Below are 20,133 nucleotides of genomic sequence, written 5' to 3'. Positions count from 1 at the left end.
CAGGGTAGAGTGAGAGGTATTCCTATAAGTGAGTCTGTGGCCTCCTCCCAAGCTGATGCCACATGGAGGGGAGTGCTCTGCCCAAGAAAGATTGCTTCTTCAGCATGGGGAATGACTGAGCACAGGGATCTTGGCAGATGACCCTTCATCTCTCTCCCCAGAGCCACCAACCCCAGACTCTCCTCACACAGCTCTAGTCCACTCTGCCTGCTCTTTGAGCCAAGGGTAGGTAGCTACAAATGAAATTATGTGAATTGACCCTTAAAGAGGGTATCTGCATCTCAAGCCATTTTTCCCTGGTAGACAGAAAATCCACTGCTTTTCAAAGCTGTATGCTATATGGGTACTTTCCTGGTTCTGGTGCTCTAAACAGGGTAACCTGGTTTAGGGTTTAGACTCTACACTACTCTTTAGGAACACCCCCAGCTGCTGAAATATCCCTCTGGAACTTCAATGGCCACCTGTGGGAGCCCAGTGAGCCCTCTCATGCATCTACACTTTCTACAAGTATTGATACAGTGGTGTAGTTTCTTCTGTAAGCCCTTGGTTATATGCCTTCTTTCCAGCTAATCTTCAGTTGGTTATTAGGATGATATAGTTATTACAATTTGGTCCTGGCAGGAGGACAGTGCAACTTCTACCTACTCCACCACCATCTTAGATCCCCTGAAAGACAGTCTATTTAATAAATGATTTTGGGAAAACTGGACAGATTATGTGCAAAAATTGAAACTAGACCATACTCATACCATATTCCTGCATAAAATCAAAAAGAATTACAGACTTAAATGTGAAACTCAAAACCAAAAAGAAACCTCATAATATAAAACATAAGCAGTAAAAATCTCTGACATTTCTCTTAGCAATATTTTTTATATAATTCCTCAGGCAAGGGAAACAAAAAAAGTGAAACTACATCAATTTAAAAAGTTTTCACACAGCAAAGTAAACCATCAACAAAGCAAAAAGAGAATCTACTGAATGATACATTTACTAAAGTGTTAATATCCAAAATATGTAAGGAACTCATCCAACATATCCCCCCAAAAAAAAAATCTGATTAAAAAATGGGCTTGAAGACCTGAATAGACACTTTTTCACAGGGGACATACAGGTGCCCAGTTGACATATAAAAAGATAGTCAACATTACTAATTACAGAGAAATGCAAATTAAACCATAATGAGATATCAAGTCACACCTGTCAGAATGGTTGCCATTAGTAAATCTAAAAACAAGTGCTGGGCAGGATGTGAGGTAAGGGGAACTGTTGTGCACTTTTGGTGTGATTGCAAATTGGTGAAGCCACTTAGAAAAACAATGTGGAAGTTCTTCAACAAATTAAAAACAGGACTTCCAGATCGGCCAATAATCCCACTTATGGGTATTCAGCTGAAGAAATGAAAACACTAATTTGAAAATATATGTGCTTTCCTATATTCATTGCAATATTACTTAAATTAGCCAGTATATGTAAGCATCCTTAGTGCTCATCAATAAATGATTGGATGAAAGAGGTTGGACAACAATTTAAAAAAAGAGGTATACTATATATGTATAATATAATACTACTTGGCCATAAAAAATGAAATCTTACTATTTGCAACAGCATGGATGGGCCTAGAGGGCATTATGCTAAGTGAAATAAGCCAGACAAAGGCAATTACCATACAATTGCACTTACATGTGGGACTTAAAAAACAAAATAAACAAACTCATAAGATATTGAGAACAAACTTATGGTTGCCAGATAGGAGGGAGAATGAGGGGAGAAGCTGGGTAGAAAAGGTAAAGGGATTATGAAGTACAAACTGGCAGTTACAATATGGCCATGGGGGTATACTGTACAGCATAAGGAATATAGTCAATAATACTATAGTAACTATGTAATAGTGCTGGTAGGGTACAAGACTTATTGGGGTAATTATTTTGTAAGTTATATCAGTGTCTAATGTTGGGAACTGCCCTGACTGGTATCAGAAGCTGAAACCCCCACCTAGGCTAAGGCTAAGGGAACACCCTTGGAACTGTAAGCCAGCAAGGAGACAAAAGCTTATCTTCCTGGCAGGAATGCTGCTTCTGCTGCTTTATTCATGACTGAACCCCAAAAAGCTTGGTCGGTTAGCCAAAGACAGGTAAGATTCCCCATGGGGGGAACGACCTAAGACAGGCACGATCACTTTGGGAGGCCCCCCAAAAGAAGGACTTGGGGGGCTGCAGCAAAAGGGGGTGATGGACCCTTGCTCCTCGGCTTAGACATAAACTGAGTTCTCAGCGTCTGGGAAAAAACCTCCTTGTCTCCCAGTTGCCTTAGTTCCCTTGCTCCACCTAAGCCTGAAACAATGACAGGGTGGTGCAGCTCTGTACTGAGAAGTGCAGATTCCCCGGGGTGATCAGGCCTAAGAAAGAACATGTAAATTACTGTGAAACCTTCTTTGTTTAGAATGCTCTCAGTTGAATGAAAAGGGTCTTAGGAGGAAGTTATTTTGTTCCTCAGTCTTACAGCTCTTTGACCCCCAACTCAATAGACCGGCAGAGTTCTTTGTTTTCTATGGTTCCTTACTTCCCTCTAATGAGTACTGTACTTTTCCTGAATTATTATGCAGAATGAGCCCAATAAAAGCAGGTATGGACTGTAAATCAGCGCGCTCCCCACTAGGGGGGGTGGCCATTTCGTCCCTACTTCCCCACAGAAACTAGTCTGTCTCTGTGCATGTGTGTTTTTTCTCACGTGTTTATCGTTGAGCCATCCGCAGCGTTCTGTGGTCACTGCTGGCCGGTGACCCACGCGCAACAGTCTAATACCTATGATGAACATCTAAACCTAATAAAATATTGAATGTCAACTCTAACTGAAAAATAAACAATAGTATAAATAATCTGCTTAAAATTCTGAAATATACAAAGGGCTCTGCCATGGCATCAGGAGAATTGCTCAAGCAGTTCTATGTGACCCATTTCAAAGATGTCTCACTCACACTTTTGGCATGTTGTTGCTGTGAGTTTCAGCTGGAAGCTCAGGGCCTCAGTTCTATATATAACCTCTCACAGCTTGGTTGTCTTAAAGTAGTAAAACATGTTGCATGATGGTTAAACTCCCCCAGAACACACAAGATACTTCTAGGCCTTTTTTAGACCAAATTGGTCTAAAGTACCTTGAGCAAATCAAAGTCTCCTCTGAATCATTGCTTAAATTAGTTAACTATAATGCCTTCCCCATGATGTTTTGCTAACCCATGTCCAGCACAAAGAGCACTGCCTTCATGAAAATTTTCTAATTATTTTATTTTGGTATAGTAGCTCCTTCCTTTTGAAATTTGATAGTTCTTATTATCTGTACTGCTCACTTTCTTATCAAAATATGCTATTTTATAGTATTATTTACTTTTCAGTGGATAGCACATCTGTCTCTTCAAACCACAATATGGCCATTAAGGACACAAGTCAAGGCCCATATCTCTGTGTCACATGTAATATGTCCTGAATAAGTATTTGATACATAGGGTGGTTGTATAATAAGGCATTTTAGGTTTTTTTAAGAGCTATTATTCCACTTGAAGTGACGTGTGTCTTGAACTTATATAGATGCTTTAAAAATTCTATTTAAGATGACTACCTGTACTCCCAAAGAAGAATTTAAATTACTGATTAGGCTAATGAATTCAGTTCATCCATTTTATTACTTTTTAATTGTTTTCTACTTCTCACACCTCTTGGCCTTTCTCACTGATTCAAAGACGCGAAGTGTTTTAGGATGTTGAAGATCAGTATGATATGCCTAGAAAATGCAAATGTAAAAGTAGTTAGCATGGAAATAATGAGTAGAAAGGTTTATTAACCAAATTGTCTTCAAGTAGGAAGAGAACTAGAGGACCTTTATTAGTACTCCTTTTCTGAACCACTTTAGTTTTATCAACACAGATAGAGCCGTAATGAACACATTAACCAAATTTGTCTTTTAATGCTCTATGTTTGCCACTATTATGACTCAGAGAGTAATAAATGTAACAAGGCAATGAGGAAAGAAAACTGATGCAAATAGGAACTTGACAAGGGATAAGTTGGATCTGTAAAACAATGAATTTGATTCAAAGAATATCTTGGCTTGCAGGTGTGTCAGTATCTTCAAAGTAATTTCTTTTCAGGACACTTGAGTGATTTCAGTTTGAAAATGTTTCTAAACTTTTAACTCAAAGTAATAAGCCAGTTAATAGGAGACTAGGTTTTGTGTAGGAAGCAACTACCCAAGTTGATAGGACATAAGAAAATAAGTATATGCTTTAGTGAGATTGTACTGTTTTTCCTGAGAGTAAAGAATAAAATCATAATATGAAAATGCTGAGATGTTTTTGCTAATTAACAATAAAATTCCTTATACAAATTGTGTGCTAAAGCCCTAACCCCAATGTGACTGTACATGGAAATACAGTCTTTATGGAGGTAACTGAGGCTAAATGAGGTCATAAGGGTAGACCCCAACTCTAATAAGGCTGGTGCAATTATAAGAAGCAGAAGAGACACTAGAGCTTGCTCTCTCTCTTTTTCTTCCTTTATATACTCACACAGGGAAAAGACCATATGAAGATACATAAAGAACATAGTCATCTGCAAGCCAGAAAGAGGGTTCTCACCTGAAACCAAATTTGCCTGCACCTTGATCATGGACTTCTTTTTTGAGAAAATAAATTTCTGTTGACTAAGTTATCTGATCTGTGGTACTTTGCTATGGCAGCCTGAGTAATTTAATACATCAATAGTGAAAACCTCTTGACTATACCTAAACTTATATCATTAATTATTAATGTTTATAACCAATAACTATTTAGAACTCTTTGACTATATACTATTTTTCCTTAAACTTTCTCTTACTCTCCTTTTTCTTTATATTTTGAGATGGTTTATATTCACAAATAAAAAGGACTTGATTTTTAGGATTTCTTGAATGATTCTGAAACGCTTTAGGGATATGGGAAACCTGACAGTGAAATGGACTATCTCAATCATTGTATTTCACAATGTAGCATCAAACATATTTTAATTTCATATAATGTCAGATGTGCCACATAAAAGTATCTTCAGAATTAGAAATCACTAAAATAAAAACATTAGACCAACAGAGTAAGGAATCTTTCACTATCACTCCTGTGTTTCTCTTAACAAGGCAGGCTATTTGTACTTTCTCCAGTTTAGATCTTATGAGTATATTGCCAGTGTTGCTAATAAAAACATTTTTATCACAAGAATCTATAACCCTATAAGAATCAACACTATAATTGATTTTATATAATATTATAATAGCAATGTATGATATTTCACTTACAGAGTATTACATTATGTGGTGTACAATAATGCTGATTTATTGCTGGTTTCTATCCAGTTTTAGCCACACAAAGGAAATAGTTTAGATTCTCAGGGGAAAACTATGAGTGCTTCCTTTAAGATTGGGAACAAGACAGAGATGTCCACTTTCAACACTGTTACTCAAAACAGTATTGGAAGTCTTAGCCACAGCAATGAGATAAGAAGAAATAAAAGACATCCAGATTGGAAAGAAGTAAAGCTGTCATTAATTGCATATGACATGATACTGTAAATAAAGAACCCTAAAGATTCCACCATAACACTACTAGAAATGATAAGTTAATTTAGTAAGGTAGCAGGATGCAAAATAAATATCCAGAAATTAGCTTCCTTGTTATACACTAATAATGAACTATCAGAAATGGAAATGAAAAAAAATTTACATTCATAATTGCTTTATAAAGAATAAAATACCTAGGAATAAATTTAACCAAGGTTGTAAAAGAACTGTACTCATAAAATTATAAAGTACTGAAAAAAATTGAAAGGATACAAATAAGTGCAAGCATATGTCGTGTTCATGAATATGAAGAATTAACATCATTAAAATGTCCATACTATTCAAAGCAATCAATAGATTTAACATAATTCCTATCAAGATACCAATAGTGTATTTCACAGAAGTGGAAGAAATATTCCAAAAATATATGTGGAACAACAAAACACCCTGAATACCCACACCATTCTTGAGAAAAGAGAGCAGAGTTTGGGGAATTGGGAGAATCATGGTACCTAATATCAAACTATACTACAAGACCATAGTAATCAAAACAGTATGGTACTAACATTAAAACAGATGTATAGATCAGTAGGAAAAAATAGATAGCCCAGAAATTATAGTCAATTAATATTTGACAAAGGAGGCAAAAACATACAATAAGATAAAGATAGTCTATTCAATAAATTGCATTGGGAATATTAGACAAATGGTTGCAAAATATGAAACTAGACCACCTTCTTACACCATACACAAGAATAAACTCAAAATAAATTAAAGACTTAAATGTAAGTCCTGAAACCATAAAAATTCTAGAAGAAAACACATAGGAGCAAAATCTCATACATTTCTTACAGTGATTTTTTTTCTGATATATCTCCACAGACAACAAAAACAAAAGAAAAAAGTAAACAAGTGGACTACATCAAACTAAAAAAAAGTGTTTGCATAGCAAGGGAAACCATCAACAATGTGAAAAGACAACCAGTGGGAAAACATGTTTGCCATTACCTCTGATAAGGGGTTAATATCCAAAATCTATAAAGAAACTATACCAAAAAATCCAATTATTAATGAACAAAGGACCTGAATAGACAGTTCTACAAAAAGGATATACAGATGGCTAGTAAATGTATGAAAAGATGCTCACTGTCACTAATCATTAGGGAAATGCAAATTAAAACCTAAGGATCCTCAAACACCAATTCAAAAGAACCTATGTACTCCAATGTTCATTGCTATGAACAACTTACAATAGCCAAAGTGCTGGAAGCAACCTGAGTGTGTCCATATCTTTAAATGAGTGGATCAAGAAATGATGGTACATTTACCCAATGGAATACTACACAGCAGAAAGAAAGAAGGAACTCCTACTCTTTGCAACAGCATGGATGGAACTGGAGAGCATTTTGCTAAATGAAGTAAGCCAGGCAGTGAAAGGCAAAGTGGAACCTAATCAACAAAAGAAACAAGCAAAATACACCCAGAGCTACTGAAGTAAAGAACAAACTGACAGTAACCAGAGAGGAGGAAGGAGAAGGATAATAGGGAAAGGGCCATCAAGGAACATGTATAAGGGACATGTGGACAAAGCCAAAAGTGGATAGGTTTGAGGGTGGGAGTCAGGGATGGGTGGGGTAAAGGTGTGGTGGGGTGAAAATGGAGACAACTGTAATTGAACAACAATAAAATATTTTTTAAAAAAACACTATGAGGTATTACCTCACACCTGTTAGAATGGTTATTATCAATACATCAACAAAAAAGTGTTGGCAAGGATATGGAGAAAAGGGAGCCCTTGTGCACTACTGATGGGAATGCAGATTGGTGCAGCCACTGTAGCAAGTAGTACGGAGTAACCTCACAAAATTAAAAATGTAACTGCCTTATGGCTCAGCACCCCTATGATCATTGCAGCATTATTTACAGTAGCTGAGATTTGGAAGCAGTCCAACTGTCCATCAGTAGATGAGTGGATAAAAAGTCTGTGGTACATTTACATCATGAAATACTACTCAGCCATAAAAAAAAGAAAATCTTAATTTTTGATATAGCATGAATAGACCTAGAGAGAATTACACTGAGTGAAATAAACCAGTGAAAAAAAGACAAGTACCATATGATTTCATTCATATGTGGAATGCAATGAACAAACTAAACTACTAGGCAAAATAATGACAGACTTGTAAACAAAAAGAAGACTGACAGCTGTCTGAGTGGGTGTCTGGGTAGGGGGAAGGTGGAGAGATTAATCTAAAAAGAAGTAAATGAGAAACATTCATGGAAATGGAAAACAGTGTGGTGATTGCCCAGGGGAGAGGTGAAGGGTAGTAGAGGGGAGTGTACAGGGGATAGGTGGTGATGGAATAAGTCTTGACTTGCGGTGGTGAACACAAAATACAGTGTCCAGATGATGTGTTGTAGAATTGTGCACCTGAAACCTGTATAATTTGTTAGCTAGTGTCACCCAAATGAATTCAATAAAAAGGAAAAAAATTAAGAAATGGACACTTCACAATTTTCTTTGCAGCACAATTATCATGTATTTTAGTTCTGGCCAATGAGATGCAATAAAAAATCATTAGGCAGAAAATCCAGGAAAGGTACAGACTCAGAAGACAGTACCTGAAAGTGAAGCAGCTTTATTGAGGACATGAAGAAGAAACCCCCTGCTAAGGGTCATTGGTTGGAAAGGTAAGTGCAGTACAGTACTAGCTAGGACTGCCTACTTTACACCAAGAAAATTAACTCCTATATAAGTCATAATGGTCATGTTTCTATTATGTGCATCTGAACTCTAAATCCTTAACTGATTATCTGATAACAGGAATATTTTTTTATTAGAAATTCATTCATCTTTTAATTCACAAATATTTGTTATATACTTACTTTGTGCCAGACAGTTTTCTAGGTGATTGGGATATATCACTGCACAAAACAAAGATATATGCTTTTAAAGAGCTTATGTTTTAGAGATGGTGGGCAAGCAATAAATAATAAGCATAACAAAGAAGCTAGTTATTTCGTTTACTACAGGATAATATGCACTAGGAAAAAAAGAAGGTAGAGCAAAATAAATAACATCAATAGTGCCAGGAAGACAGTAAAATTTTCACTTAAAATAGGGTGGTCCTATACCCTCACTGAAGAGATGACTTGAGCAAAGAAGAGCAGACAAATGTATTTTTTTTATTGTTGTTCGGTTACAATTGTCCCACCTTTTCCCCCACTGCTCACCCCTACCCCATTCTCCCCACTCCCACATTCAATCCCCACCATTGTCCGTTCCCATGGGTCTTGGTATTTATGTTCTTTTGCTTTCCCCTTTCCCTTCTTTCCCCCTTTATCCCGAACTTCTCTTCCCTCTGGTCACTGTCAGTTTGTTCTGTATTTCCAAATCTGTGGTTATATTTTGCTCATTTGTTTGTTTTCTTGTTTAGGTTCCTGTTAAATGTGAGATCATATGGTATTTGTCTTTCACTGCCTGGCTTATTTCACTTAGCATAATACTCTCCAGTTCCGTCCATGTTGTGGCGAAGGGTAGGAGTTCCTTCTCTCTGCTGGTTAGTATTCTATTGTGTAAATGTACAACAATATTTTGATCCACTCATTTAATGATGGGCACTTAGGCTAAATAATGCTGCTATGAACATTGAGCTCCACAGATTCTTTTGAATTGGTGATTCAGGATTCTTAGGGTATAGTCCCAGAAGTGGGAATGCTGGATCAAAAGGCAGTTCCATCTTCAGTTTTTTGAGGAAATTCCATACTGCTTTCCACAGTGGCTGCACCAGTCTGTGTTCCCAGCAACAGTGCACTAGGACTCCATTTTATTCACAAACTCACCAGCATTGTTGTTTTTTGATTTATCAATGATGGCCATTCTGACAGGTGTGAAGTGGAATCTCATAGTGCTTTTAATTTGCATGTAATAACTAGTGATGTTGAGCATTTTTTCATGTGTCTCTGGGCCCTCTGTATGTCCTCCTTAGAGAAATGTCTCTTCAGGTCCTTTATCCATTTTTTAATTGAATTGTTTGTATTCCCAGTGTGGAGTTGTGTGAGTTGTTTACATATTTGGGAGATCAAACCTGTGTCTGAGGTATCATTGACAAATATGTTTTCCCATACAGTTGGTTCCTTTTCCATTTTGTTAATGTTCTTTAGCTGTGCAGAAGCTTTTTAGTGTGATGTAGTCTCATTTGTTTCTTCTTTCCTCTATATCCCTTGCCATAGAGGATGTATCAATGAAAATATCGCTGTGTGGGGTATCTGAAATTTTCTTGCCTATGTTTTCCTCTAGGACTTTTATGGTGTCACAACTTATATTTAAGTCTTTTATCCATCTTGAGTTTATTTTGGTATATGGTATAAGTCGGTGGTCTAGTTTCATTTTTTTGTATGTAGTTGTTCATATCTCCCAACACCATTTAATGTTTTTAAATGACTTCTGTGGCTTCTGTATTAAGGATAGACTACAGTGAAGAAGGGGCATAAACAAAGCAGTCTGAAGACAATTGTAATAATTCAAAATGTAAAAATACATGATGGCCTGGAACAATCCAAGCACTGTGGTGGAGTTGGTTTGCAGGGTGTAAGAAATGGTCAGGTTCTGAATATACAGCAGTAGGCAAAAGGAGGTTAACAGATTTTTGTGTGGAAATAATACAAATAAATAATACAATATTTAACTGATAAAAACAAGAGACCTGACCAGTGTGGCTCAGTTGGTTGGGTGTCATACTGCAAAGTGAAAGGTCACCAGTTGAATTCTTGGTTGGGGCATATGCCTGGGTTGCAGGCCTGTTCCCTGGTTGGGGGCTTGTGAGAAGCAACCAGTCAATGTTTCTCTTACACATTGATGTTTCTCTCCCTTCCTCTCTCCCTCCCCTTTTTTCTAAAAATATTAAATAAATTTTAAATAAATAAATAAATAATACAAGAATAAACTCTGTTTTGCTTACTCATAATTGCAAACCTATTTTTGCCAAGCCCTGTGTTTTGAAGTCAGGGCTATTAAGTTTGCCCAAAGATTGTCTTTGGATTGTGTAAAAAGAAGAGGATCAGGGATCACTCCAGATGAAATAATGTAGGGCTCTTTCAAAGAACTTCTCTTCTGTAGCTCTTACAGCTAATATATCATAAAAGCCTGTTACCTTATCTGTAGCGTCAGAAAGTATTGTCTCCAGGAGACAACAGAAAATTCCAACAGTTAGAATATTCATGCTAAACAAATAAATTTTAGAATTAATGACTTCAGTTAATTTTGACTGGATGTCTTGCTAAACAAACTACCTAACATGGGCAATGTCAAATTTTTCAAAAATCTGCCCATTCTGCAAGAATGGAGTTTACTGATTGTCTTTAATGGTTATAAGAGTTGTCTAACAGTTTTATTATTGTCTAACCATAGAGTTCGCAAAGGCTTATAACATTAAGCTTGTACAGATACAATTAATGTAATTCACTCAGAATTAGAAGCAGTATACTAACTGAAGGTAGAATGAGATGATCTCAGCCCTAGGAAAAATAAGGTGAAATTTTAAGACCTATATCACTAAAACTGTCAATGGTTAAGTAAATTAGCAAATCTATGGACATTTTATTTGTCAATGTTGGAAGAATTGGACCTAGAAATTTTAAAATTTGATTAGATGTAAAGAAAATTAGAACCTAATAATACACTTGAAGACAGACTGGTTTACAGAAGAGAGAAAATTATGAAGGATCTGGAGAAATGAACATATAAAAGATTCTGTATGTGTTCACTCTCACACTCGGCTTCATTTGATTAGAGCATGTTCACAACTTTACAATTGCTGGTGTTGGAAAATGGCTTCTGATTAGCTTGAGGAATAAGAACTAGTTTTTCTAAAATCTTTCTGGCCTACCCACATTTCAACCAAAGTGAAAACTCTACTCAGTACATTTGAAGAAAAAAACACATGTATATTTGAATATTGCAGGCATTTAATATTTTACATGCTTGTTGCTCAGTCATGGTCCTAAAATGGGATTAATCTGAATGTATTCTTTCTCAGAACAGCCTGCTCTAATGTTAATCACCCCATTAAGCAATTCTCTACATTTCTGAATCATTTTCCTTTGGGTATGTTCCTGGTTCATTAGAGGATATCTTGTTAAATTATTCACATTTGTACTTAGGCCAAATTAAATATATGAATGCCTTGGACACCAATTCATAATTATTTGAACCAGTTTTCTTCCCCACATTTTTAAAAAATTCCACCTTTGAAATGGAAAAAGCTTTTTCATGAAGGAAAAATACATACCACATATTTATCATTTCCTTTCTTCCTGTTTCAGAGGAAAAACTATTTTGTTTACCTTCTAGGTCTTACCTTTTTTCCTATGGTCTTAATCTCAATATCAGTTTATCTTTTCATTAAATGTTTAAAGACATTTATTTTGTTCCAACTACTTTTCCAGATCCTGAAAACATAAAGATAAACAAAATATAATACTTGCCCTTAAAGATCTCACAGTATAGAAGGAGATATGAACATATTTGAGATAACCTACCATAAAAGAGTCTAAATGTTTAGAAAGAAATGTTGAGGAAAGTCTGGGGGGATCATACAGGACCTTTGAGTTGGTCTCGAAAAAAAGATTATCAAGTTGAAAAATATGAAAAAAATAGTATCTCAGGCAGATGGATAAAAAAAAGTACGGAGTATTTCAGGCAGTGGTCAGGGAAGGGTTAGCAGTAAATGAAGTTAGAGAAGTAATATTTTCCCTATCGTAAGAAAATTAGATTTTTTCCCCTGATGAATAAAGGAAAACATCAAAATAAAAAAAAAAATGTTTTAACAAAAATGCAGAATATAGCAAATTTACTTACTGTTTTTATAATCTTTAATTTTACAATTAGATACCGTCTAAATAGGAATTTTAAAACTAATTTAGTTACTGAAAATACAGAATTTATTTTTAACCACTGAAATTATCTGTAAGTTTATGTGGGATAACAAATAGTTTATCTTGCTAAAAAAGAAGCACTATTTTATTAAAACCTTAATGTGATTATATCATTAAATAATACAATGGAATTCTGATGAAAATTTGTTTTCTAGGAGCACTGAATCAGAAAAACATTGGGAGAGGCCCACAGGCAGGTGGGAGAGGTTGGAGGCCGCTTGTCCTTGTCCAGTGGGAAGTGTACTGAGTCCGAGCTCTGCGCTCACCCCACTTCTTCACTTCTATGAAGCGTGACCCAGCGGGTAAGGATGGCTCAGGGTTTCCTGGAGGCTGCATGTCCAGTGCAGTCTGCTGGGCTTAGGTGGGCATGGGGCCCGAGAGTGTGCTCCCCAGCTGCTACTTCTCTGGCTAGGAGCTGGTGACCTCAGGAGAGGGGAGCAGCACAGGAGCGGAGGGTAGATGGGGGCAGGGAGGAAAGAGGGGGATTGGGCCGCAATGGATGACAAGGCATTCACTAAGGAGCTGGACCAGTGGGTCGAGCAGCTGAATGAGTATAAACAGCTAAGCAAGAATGAAGTGTGGACGCTGTGCGAGAAGGCTAAGAAAATTTTAACAGAAGACTCAAATGTGCAAGAGGTGCATTGTCCTGTTACCATCTGTGGAATTGTTCATGGTGAATTCCATGATCTTATGGAACTCTTTAGAATTGGAGGAAAATCACCAGATACAAACCATCTGTTCATGGGCGACTATGTAGACAGAGGTTATTATTCAGTGGAGACTGTGACTCTTCTTGTAGCATTAAAGGTGCGTTATCCAAAACCCATTTCAGTATTGAGAGGAAACCAAGAAAACCAACAAATTTCCCAAGTATATGGCTTTTATGATGAATGCCTACGGAAGTACGGAATTGCCAATATCTGGAAATATTTTACAGATCTATTTGATTATATTCCACTTACAGCTTGTGATTGGCCAGATAGTCTGTCTCCGTGGTGGCCTCTCTCCATCCATAGATACACTGGTTCATATAAGAGCCCTCGATCCTTTACAAGAAGTTCCACATGAGGGCCCAGTGTGTGATTTGGTATGGTCAGATCCAGATGATCGTAATGGATGGGGTATTTCACCTCAGGGTGCTGCTACATATTTGGACAAAACATTTCTGAAACATTTAATCATGCCAGTGGTTTCACACTGGTTTCTTGTGCTCAGCAGCTTGTAATTGAGGGGTATATAATTAGAGTCATGGTCGGAATGTGGTTACCATTTTCAGTGTGCCCAGTTACTGTTATCGTTGTGAGAACCAGGCTGCTATCATGGAATTAGATGACACTTTAAAATATTCCTTCCTTCAGTCTGACCCAGCACCTTGTCAGGGAGAGACTCATGTTATCCTGTGCACCCCAGACAATTTCCTATAAATTCCTCCTGGGAGAAAGCCTGCCTTTGTATGTGGAAGTATACTGGCTTTAAAAATATACACATGTGCACACACACACACACACACACAAGAAGCAACAATAATCTATGTGTATCTGTAACAAATTGAGAATTGGACTCTGTCTTAGCATTATACTATGTCATGAACCAACATGTGCCATACTAGTGATGAGCATTTAGAGCAATGGTGAGTGCTGAGACTGAAATATAGTGCAGTTCTAGATGAGTCAGTTTTAACAGTTTGCCTGCTGTATTTGTAGTAGCCATTTTCCTCTGGACTGTTGAAGCAAAAACAAACAAACAAAACCCCAACCAACCAAACGAACAAACAAAAACCCTTCACTCCTTTTGCACTTATTTGGAAATTTAGTTATGGCATTTAATGGCATGCATTAATAGAGTTGGAATTTTATCTTTAAGAAAAATTCACAAGCTAACTTTCACTTAATCCATTATCCTTTATTTTATTAAAGTGTATAATTAACTTAAATGAAGAAAAGATTCTTGTTGGAAGTATGTTGTCATAACATTTAAAGAGATTTCCCAACCCTGGCTGGCGTAGCTCAGTGGATTGAGCGTGGGCTGCGAACCAAAGTGTCACAGGTTCGATTCCCAGCCAGGGTACATGCCTGGGTTGCAGGCCATAACCCCCAGCAACTACACATTGATGTCTCTCTCTCTCTCTCTCTCTCTCTCTCCCTCTCCCCCCACCTTCCCTCTCTAAAAATAAATAAATAAAATCTTTAAAAAAAGATTAAAAAAAGAGATTTCCCTTCCTCCTAAATTACTGTTTTATGTTGATCTGCATATTTCTGTATATTTGTCATGACAGTGCTTGCATCCCTTTGACACATTGAGCAAATAAACTTTTTGTTTTAAACAAACAAAAAGAGAAAAACATTGAAGTAGATTATATCTGCATTTTTGAGCAACTGTGAGGACTGTTTTGTTGGTATATAAAAAGAAACACATTTTACATTTGTTCAAATGTATGTTATAGTCTGTTTTGAAGTCAAAAGTATTCATATATATCCTCTTAAATAACAACAAAAACAAAACAAGTAGATATATAGGTAAGCCAAAGCTTGCTCTGCACATTAGCAAGGGAAAATGCAATGTGAACCAAAGTATACAGTGCAAATTTGGATTTAGATAAGCCCTGGCTGCAAAAGGGAAGAAGAATGGGCATAAAAAGAAACATGGTTGGAAAGGGAAATTTTGCTGCTCATTTGAAATTATACTGGGAAATATAAGACATATTCAACTTTTGTCTCTTTCTGTCAAATCCTATAAGTGTTGCTTGTGAAAATGAGGCCCTTCCATAGAATCACAAGGAAAGCATTTCAGGGATCTACATATGGGAGGTTGGGACATGATAAGGTTTTTTTGTAGAAGCAAAATGAAAGGACTGCCCCTGGATTCCCAGTGTCTCATCTCTGTCTGTCCTGCTATCAAAGAGTTGAGCATTGGCTTCATTGGGCCCAGAAATAAGTCCACTTTCCAGACATTTTGTGCCATTTATTCAGTTCATGTCTCTGTCCTGATCTGGCTAGCTTAATTTGTTTTCCCAGCTGCACTCTATAAGGCACTGTGACCAGGGTTGCTTGGAGTCCACACAAGCAGGGCCGCAGGCTGCTGTCAAGGGTATTAGGGTTGCTATAGTGAGAGAAAGCATGAACAAACCCAGGAGCAAGTGTGTGTCACTGAGAGAGGGAAAGAGAGAGAGACTGTTAAGCCTGAATTAAAATGTCTCTGGCTTGGGAAGGACGAGGCACCCTTTCAAACTAGCCAATCAATTTTCCAATCTTTTGTGGGCTGATGCTGGATCTATACCCTAACCAATCCATTTCCTAGATCTTCTTGGGTTCTTTGTCACTTACCATATCTGATCCTCTTCCAAGACTAGACTGGTAAGCCTCTATGGTTGCCATCTTGGCTTCTACACTACATGCCTCAAAGTAGAAGCATCTAGTAGATGGTCTACTTTGACCATCTTTGCTTCTATTGGGCATGTGCCCAGCAGAGGAATTTCTCCTGCTGTTTTTATTCCTCCCCAAATAATGATCCTTCCTGCCCACTTCAGGCAATTAAGTCCTGAGGGTGGAGAATACCCTGGGAGAGTGTGTGAACCTGTAACTTCCTAGTGAAACAAGTCGGCTCACTGTCCAGTTCAACTCCCTGGTTTATTATGCTTAAGGATGTCTGATTTCCTTTTCTTCCTTCACTTATTAATATCTAGTTACCTATGCTAACATAAGGAAGGAAAAGTTAAAACTCTGAAGCAAAGGTATCTAAATCTCTAAGAAATTATTTCACTAGCTAAGTCAAAGGTAAGCTAAGATCTATTACAATGAGAAATAATACAGTAAAATTTTAACTCCAAGAATTGAGAAACTCTGGACTTCCAAAACTTGAGAATAAAACATTGTGTTTGAATGTATAGGATAACAGAAGAATTGGATTAGAATACATAATTATATAGCTTAATAAAGTATTGGATTAAGATCAACAATTGTTAGAAATTTAATAAAGATGTTTTCAAATTTTACCCAAGTATTTGTACTTTTAAAAATTTGCTCTTAATAATTTAATATTTAAAATAAATTGTTTTCATTTTATCTTTTGTTCTCAATTTTGTAATCTTCAAAATATTATTTATTCAATTCATTTTAACTATAATGTGCTAAAATATTTTATCTCATATTCGAATTCTGGTGAGGTTGAACATTTTTTCAGTCGTCATCTTAGGTAAGCTCTTAATTCATTCATGTCCTTTCTTCATATATTTTGTTTTGTCATTTTTACTGATTTGGATAACACGTTTTTAAGAATGTGTTAGGAATGTGTTTGAGACTTTGCTATTTTTATTGCTGACATATAATACAGTATCTTCCCTTATCCTCAGTAGATAACATTCCAAGACCCCTAATGGATGCCTGAAACTTGGATCTTGGATTGTACTGAGCCATATTCATACTGTTTTTTTTTTCTATACATATGCATCTTTTCACTTAAAGGAAGCACTTTAAAGCTTCTCTTTAGCATGTTTGAATTTTCAGCATCACAACTCTTGTGCTTTGTGCCATTATTTAGCAAAATAAGGTTTACTTGAACAAACACTGAGATACCATGACAGTCGATTTGATAACTGAGATGGCTACTATGTGATTAACAGGCAGATAGTATATAAAGGGTGAAAACATCAAATAATGGAATAATTCATGTTTTGGGCAAGTGGAGCAGGATGGCTCAAAATCTCATTATATCTCAGAATATTGTGTAATTTAAAACATATGAATTATTTATTTCTGGAATTTTCCATTTAATTTTTTGGATCATGGTTGACCAAGGTTAATTAAAACTGCAGAAATGAGACTTCTGGCCAATGTGGAGGCATAGGTAGAAACACTTTGCCTCCTTGCACAGGCAAAAGGACAACAACAAATTTAAAAAATAGTAACCAGAACTGCCAGAAAATTGAATTGTATGGAAGTCTGACAACCGAGGACTTAAAGAAGAAACACTCTACTAGACTGGTAGGAGGGGCAGAGATGGGCAGGGGGGTGAGAAGGACATGTGGCAAAGTGGCAGCTAGAGGACCGGGCAGTCCCACATTTACATTCAGATAAACCAAGAGGAACAACTGCAGAGTTAGACATACCTCGCAACGCAGGGTTCCATCCAGTGTGGGGAAATAAAGCCTCAAAACATCTGGCTGTAAAAACCAGTGGGTGTTGCTGCAGTGAGAGAAATTCCTAGCCTCACAGGAGAGTTCATTGGAGAGACCCACAGGGTCCTAGAATGTACACAAACCCGTCCACTCAGGAATCAGCACCAGAAGGGTCCAATTTGGTTGTTGGTAGCAAGGGGAGTTACCTAAAGCTGGCCTAGAGCTGAGCAAGCAGCATTGTTCCCTCTCAGGCCACTCTCCCACATACAGCACAGCAACACAGCAAAGTAGTTGCCCCACCCTGGTGAAAACCTAGGGCTCCACCCCTTACAACATAACAGGTGCACCAAGACAAAGAAATATGGCTCAAAAGAAAGAACAGATCAAAGCTCCAAAAATAGAACTAAGTGTTAAACAGAAAGACAACCTATCAGATGCAGAGTTCAAAACACTGGTAATCAGGATATTACAGGATATTACTAATTTAATATCCTGAATTAAATTATTCAGAAATGGTTGAGTATGGTCACAAAATAGAGGAAGACATGAAGGCTATGCAAGGTGAAATAAAGGAAAATATACAGGGAACCAACAATGAAGGAAAAGAAACCAGAACTCAAATCAATGATTTGGGACAAAAGGAAGAAATAAACATCCAACTGAAACAGAATCAAGAAAGAAGAATTTTAAAAAAATGAGGATCAGAAACCTCCAGGACAACTTTAAATGTTCTAACATCTGAATCATACTGGTGCCAGAAGCAGAAGAGGAAAAGAAAGAAATTGAAAACTTGCTTGAACAAATAATGAAGGAGAACTTCCTCGATCTGACAAAGGAAATAGACATGCAAGTCCAGGACACTCAGAGAGTCCCAAAGAAGTTATATTGAAGAAGAAACACACCAAGGCACATCAAAATTAAATTATCCAAGATTAAAGATAAGGAGAGAATCTTAAAAGCAGCAACAGAAAAGAAGATAGTTATCTACAAAGGAGTTCCTATAAGACAAGCAGCTGATTTCTCTAGAGAAAACTTACAGGCAAGAAGGGGCTGGAAAGAAGTATTCAAAGTCATGAAAGGCAAGGACCTACATCCAGGATTACTCTATCCAGCAAGGCTATCATTGAGAATGGAAGGGCAGATAAATTTCTTCCCAGAGAAGGTCAAGTTCAAGGAGTTTATCATTACCAAGCCCTTATTATATGAAATGTTAAAGGGACTTATCTAAGAAAAAAAAGATAAAAAACTATGAACAATAAAATGACAACAAACTCACAGCTATCAACAACTGAACCTAAACACACACACACACACACACACACACACACACACACACACACACAAGAACTAAGCTAATGACTAGAACAGGAACAGAATCACAGAAATGGAGATCACTTGGAGGGTTATCAGGAGGGAGTCAGAGGGGGTAAATGGGAGAAAAGGTACAGTGAATAAGAAGCATAATTAGTAGGCACAAAATAGACAGGGAGAGGTTAAGGCTAGTAAGGTAAGGGAAATGAGGAAGCCAAAAAACTTACATGTACGACTCATGGATATGAACTAAGTAGTGGGGAATGCTGGACAGTGGGGAGGTGTAGGGTGGAGGAAAAAATTGGACAACTATAATAGCATAATCAATAAAATATACTTAAAACAAGAAAATTAATAGCAATAAAGGCATACCTCAGAAACAAGCAAAATCTCCAATTAGCAATCCAACCTTACATATGCAGGAACTAGAAAAAGAACAACAAACAGAACCCAAAGTAAGTAGAAGGAAAGAAATAATATTGGAGTACAAATGGTACAGAGTCTAAAAAAACAATATAAGATATTAATGAAACTAAGAGTAGGTTTTTTGTAAAGATAAACAAGAATAATAAACTTTAACAAGACTCACCAAGAAAAAAGAGAAAGGACCCAGATAAATAAAATAAAAAATGAAAGTGACAATTGACAGAAATCATCACAGAAATAAAAGGATTATAAGAAAACTGAACAATCATTATATATGCCAACAAATAGGACAATCTGGAGCAAATGAATACATTCTTAGAAACATACCATCTTTTAAGACTGAATCAAGAAGAATCAAAACATCTGAATTGACCAATTACAAATAATACAATTGAAGCAGTAATTAAGACACTCCCAAGTAACAAAATTCCTGGACTGGATGGCTTCACAGGTGAAAAAGTAACACCTATCCTTCTCATACTTTTCCCTCAATTTTTATTCCATAAAAATCAAAGGGAGGGAAAATTCTCAAGCTCATTTTACAAGGCCAGCATTGTCTTGACTCCAAAACCAGAGGAAACATTACAAAGAATGAAAATTATGAGCTAATATCTCGGTTGAATATAGATGCAAAACTCCTGAAGAGAATATTAGCAAACTAAATCCAGCAATACAGTGAAAAGATCATATACCATGATCAACTGGTATTTATTTCAGAGAAGCAGGCTTTAATATGTGCAAATCAATAAATGTGATACACAACATAA

General features: G+C 36.7%; 1 pseudogene; it reads left to right on the top strand.

Moving 5' to 3' along the window:
• The first annotated feature begins 13,011 nt into the window (after window positions 1–13,011).
• Window positions 13,012–14,152, top strand: LOC123824567 (annotated as a pseudogene).
• Window positions 14,153–20,133: the final 5,981 nt, after the last annotated feature.

Source organism: Phyllostomus hastatus, unplaced genomic scaffold (assembly GCF_019186645.2).
Source record: "Phyllostomus hastatus isolate PE091 unplaced genomic scaffold, TTU_PhHast_1.1 phas_contig_118, whole genome shotgun sequence".
Taxonomy (NCBI): domain Eukaryota; kingdom Metazoa; phylum Chordata; class Mammalia; order Chiroptera; family Phyllostomidae; genus Phyllostomus; species Phyllostomus hastatus.
The sequence above is the reverse complement of the archived record's forward strand: the minus strand, read 5'-3'. Positions and strand labels throughout refer to the sequence as shown.